Source organism: Stegastes partitus, unplaced genomic scaffold (genome assembly GCF_000690725.1).
Source record: "Stegastes partitus isolate 25-593 unplaced genomic scaffold, Stegastes_partitus-1.0.2 Scaffold1561, whole genome shotgun sequence".
NCBI classification, from domain to species: domain Eukaryota; kingdom Metazoa; phylum Chordata; class Actinopteri; family Pomacentridae; genus Stegastes; species Stegastes partitus.
The window spans coordinates 25,522-30,820 of NW_007579292.1; positions in this window are offsets into that span (position 1 = coordinate 25,522).

The following is a 5,299-nucleotide window of genomic DNA, read 5'->3' on the forward strand; positions in this document are numbered from 1 at the left end:
TTTTGAAACCCAGAAAAAGAAAAAAATCCCCAAATTTGTTCAGTAAGGTGAAAATTAGCAATGCTGGACTCTATGAGTACGAGATGGCCGGGATGTTTTGTGTCCATAATCGGGCCGGAGTGAGATCTGAAGAACACCAGCAAAAGTTGACATTTATTTTACGCATCAAAACTGTAAATAACAGAGTAAATACCGGCTTTATAACAATACCTCAGCAACATCAATGCTCTGCCAAATCTGACTCAATAGAAATAACGCTCATAGCACATCATGCAGCCTCCTCAGTGAATGTGGCACAACCTTCGAAAGATGTTGACCGATTGCCTGTTAATAATAGATGCCGCTCGGGTCTGGTGCAGGGACCTCTGGGGTGGAAAAGGTTAATGGTCGTCTTCATGAAATGACTTTTTCATGTCAGACGACTCGGCGTGTAAACATGTCAGCGGACGGTCAGTCACTCAAACAGCCCATAATAATACTGTTGACCTCACAGTAAATCTCTTACGGGGTCTCTCAGTTCAGCAAAGACCCGTTGGGGAGTCGAAAACGTCCAACCTGAACACCAAACTGTGGCTCCCATGATGTCTCCTACCAACAGCCAGTGTCACTACAGTTTATCTTAACCTAACCTTAACCGACCACCTTTATTTGTTAAGCCTTCGATGCGGCAGGTAGAGGGTCGACATAACAACGTGATCCGGTTTAGACATTGGTAAACGATGCAATGGAGGGAATACATGAGAACATGAGTTTTACATATTTTATTTTAAAAGATACGGCTGGTGATGACTTATAGTTTATCAGAACCAGCAGCTGTTGTGTTGGATGGAGGAACAAAAGGACAATAACCTTAATAACTTGTTTAACTGTACACTAAATTTTATAATTCATTCTACATCCACCCAACCGGTCGAGGCAGATGGCCGTCCCTCCCTGAGCCTGGTTCTGTCGGAGGTTTTTTTCCCCTGTGGGGGTTTTCGATTCCTTCCGACTGTTGCAGACTGCTGAAGCTTATAGGGAATCCAACTGTTTTGGATTGTTGGGTGTTTCTGCCTTTGTTTAGCGCCTCTAGATGACTTGTTGTTGTAAATATGAGCTATACAAATAAAATTGAATTGAATTGAATTGGATGAAAGGCCTGACATCTCGTTGTAGAGCTCCGTCATTGTGGACAAACCAAAAACACATCAATGAGCCACACTGGTGACACGTTATTTAACTGGAACATACATCGACACTGTACTTTATTTTGACTGTAATCCTTATACACCCTAATTCGCCAATGCAAATAGTCCCTAACAAATGTCCTTTTTCCTCCTGTTTGAGTATATTAGCGTATTAAAAACTACACTTATAGAGCTTTTTTGTCAGATAAAACCACCATTTTGACCCATTTTTATGTCTGTTTTCAGTAAAAATGAACAAATCTAAGTGTAAAAGCCACTAACAGGGTAAGAAAATGAGTAAGAATTGAGAGGCGGACTAATATATTGCTGATTTTGGCCGTTTTATGAGGTTTGTTGACAGTAAGTAAAACGTAGAATACCAACAGCCTGTATTTCTTTTTAAGCAATACTATTTAATCTTGAATCTACATAAAAAACAATCTCACTGGTTCCTGCGCTTTGAGCTTGAAGTGGCATTTCTTTCCCTCCACTGTGAAACAATAACTCGGAATAATGTGGGAACTGTTAAAGCTTCCGGACAAGAGGATGAATTAACGATAAAACTGCAACTAGCTGCTTATTTTCATCAGCGATTAGGTTTAGATTCCTCTAGAAAATCTAACAGGATCGTCATCGTGGAGTGACTTACTTTGTCTGAGTTAAATCTGTCCACGTGTCTGGCGCTCCAACCCCGCTCGCTCATCGCCTCCTTTCGGCGGTCCCCCTCTTATTTTAATTAATGAATAAGCCATTCAGTTCAGAGCTGTCAGAGTGTGTGTTTGCTCTCATCAAGTTTCATCTCCCGCGCTCCGGTTTCCCTGCGCAGGCCTTACAGTAGGGACAAGCAGCCCCATCAATATTTAAAACGCATTCTAATTAAGCCCCGGCTGCACCCTTGGCGCCCGAGACGAGCGGAGGGGTGAAATTAAAGGCGCCCCTCACCCTCCACCGCCACCGTCCCCATTGACTCTCCATCAACCTGAAAACAACAACAACAACAACAAATTGCTGCTCACTCGCCACATCTGCTGGGGAGAGGAGGGGATGGGGTGCGGATGAAGGGTGGCCATTGTGCGCTGAGACATGGTCGATCTAACGGAGGGGTTAAATATTCATGGCCTCCTTGAGCCTCCTTTACAATGTGGCCACGCTGATGGATGACTGATGTATGTGGGTTAAGTTAGGCCGGGACGGGGAGAGCGTCTCTGTATGTGGGGAGTGTGGGCGGCGGTTTCAGTCCTGCGCGATCTTGTTTCAAACGCTGACGATGAGGAAAATGCTTCGCCCCCGTTTGATTGAAGTGTCCTGAAGAGACGGACTAATAGAGTGCAGACGGTGACAACTGTCTGAGTGTCAGAGAGCGAGACACCAGATGAGTGTTTTATGCAGCAATTCGTGTACAGGTGACAGCGCCGTGTACGCCCGGCGCCTTCCTCTGACCGCTGTCCCCCTTTTTTTTTTTTTTTATCAGTTTTCTCCAGCGCCAAACAATGATGGATTACGTGAATAAAATAGCTGTCAAGGCGTCACTTAGAAATGCATTGTTTTCTAACTGGACAGCTTAGACATGTATTATGCTTTAATAGACCGGCTTAGAAATCAATTTTTGTTTTCAAACCTGAGCTCGTCTTAAAGGGGACGCGTCGGGCTTTTTTGTCATTTTTCATCATTTATATGCTGTTATGGTGTCGAGCCGAAGTTATACGTGGTGAGAGTTCCACAGCTGGAGGAAAAATGTCAGTTTGATGGTATCTATCTATCTATCTATCTATCTATCTATCTATCCATCCATCCATCCATCCATCCATCCATCCATCCATCCATCCATCCATCCATCCATCCATCCATCCATCCATCCATCCATCCATCCATCCATCCAGAGTAATGAAACTTATGTCATATTTGTCTACAGTTTGTTTCCATGTAAATTAATTTATAATCATCTGTGGCCAAACAGAAAGTCACATCAACGTCCAGGTCGATGTGACATACAATAAAAGTATGACAGTGCCAAATATGGATACGTGATGTAAGCCAAAGATCATTTTCAGCAGAAAAGTAAGAAAACACACGATTGGTTGAAGACATGATCATTGGATGGACAGTTGGCGTGACGGCGTGCAGCTACTAGTAGCCTCACAGCTGTCTGCTGACATGAACTCCAACAATTCTTAAACTGTAAATCATTAAAACATGCACATCAGTAGAGCTACAAAACCAAACTACAGTCCTGGAAATATATATGTCAGCATCATTACAGCGATCTGTGTCTGGCTAGTTTTTTTCCAGAAGTCTAAATCCGTCGTACACTTCTATCCAGACCTTTCTAGTTGGTGCTTCACAACTAATAGTAGAGCATTTATTTGCTGCACTTGCATCCACTAAAGAAACCCAGAGAACGTCCTCCATGTATATCACTTAAAAGATGCAAGATTAACTGACCAATGGAGTGTCATCATATTTCAACCAGCTTGGCCCTTAATATGGGGTACTAATGGATTACATATAAGATAAGATAAGATAAGATATGCCTTTATTTATCTCACAGTGGAGAAATTCACATCGTTGACAGCAGCTTTCAACAGACGTACACAGATACGACACAGGAAAAAACAAAAAATAAAAAATGTACATATAAATATAAATATAAGAATAGAATATGTGAATCATTTCACTCCCAGAAAAAGACAGAAGGTTTCCATGGTTGGGCAGATCTCCTGAAAAGACGCCATTTTATCTAGTTTATATTTAATAAACCTGCTCCTGGTTGTTGTGAGCACCAATCCAACCACTGGTCTAAAGTTACGCCAAATTTCCAACCATTTAATCGAGCCAAAAAAAACATGAATCCACAAAACAGGCTGCTGGTAACTATGAGACACAACCTCCCCAATTTTCACCATATTTTTTTAATTCAAACTGACGACTGTCTTGTAAATTTTGGAGAATTAACACAACAACGTTCTACTTCCCCACAACCCTCCAGAATCTCGTTCATTGCTGTGGATTGGGTGTATGTGGAAGCGTTCTCCCCGTAGACATCCCCCGCAGTTGCTGTTTGGATGACGTGCGGCACATTGCTGTCTAACACATGACGCTAAAATGTCCCACTTGTGTTCAGCCGGGATGAGATCTGGGACTGTGAAGAGCACAACATACGATTAGAGACTCATCAAGTCGTTCACAGAGCCCTCGGGGCTTATTTAGGGGGGATAAGTCTCTGCAGTTGTTAAGTTTCCGCACTAAATTATTCAGAGTTTTTTTTTTCATGTCGGTATGATTGTGCATCCATTTACTTTACAATCAGCATAGTTTAACAATCAGGGACGACGAGGATGTACTTTGTCAATTAGGGCACGTGGGTACAGATTGCAGCCAGATATCGGATTGAATTCCTCGAGATACAAGGATGAGGTTTACCCGGTGAAGATATTTCCCTTCATCCTGTGATGCTGTCAAAGAAACGGAGCTGTTTCTGTTCATCTTAAAACCCCGCTTAATCCAAATGTTGACCACCGGTTTGTATTTATGATCGCTCCAAGCACCAGTTCTCTGCACCATACAGTAGACCCGCTGCCTCCGTGTTGTGGAGCGTCTTCGTAGCAACACAATGACAGAAATCTATTTAATATTTAATGAGTGAAGCAACAGTTCTTGGCACATATGGATCACTTTGAACCCAGCAGCGCCTCATTTCATCAGCATGATGCAAAAGACGTTATCGATGACCTACTTTCACAGCAACAGTGGATCTGAAACAAAAATAAGGATTGCATTTCAACTGTGATGTTCTTGACAACAGCATCGATAGGCTAATGTGGTCCCAAATTATCTATCTTCAGTGAGGAGCTGCACGAAACAGCATTTAGCAGAGCAATCTAGCTTCAGCTCCCCCGTAGCCACAACAGCCACATTCATGGAAAACCCGCCACAGTGGGTGATGCTCAGCGGAAAGCCGGTTTTTGTCTTTTTCAGTGGCAGGTTCTCATTAGAATGTACTGTAACTGCTGTGAATCCAAACTCGCGACAGCTGCCATCCTGTGAGAAAGAAGATCCAGCGTCACATTTTTTAGCACAGCTCATGTCTGTCTTGCCTTTAAAATGAACTGTGAGAAGCTCAAATTAGAGCCGCG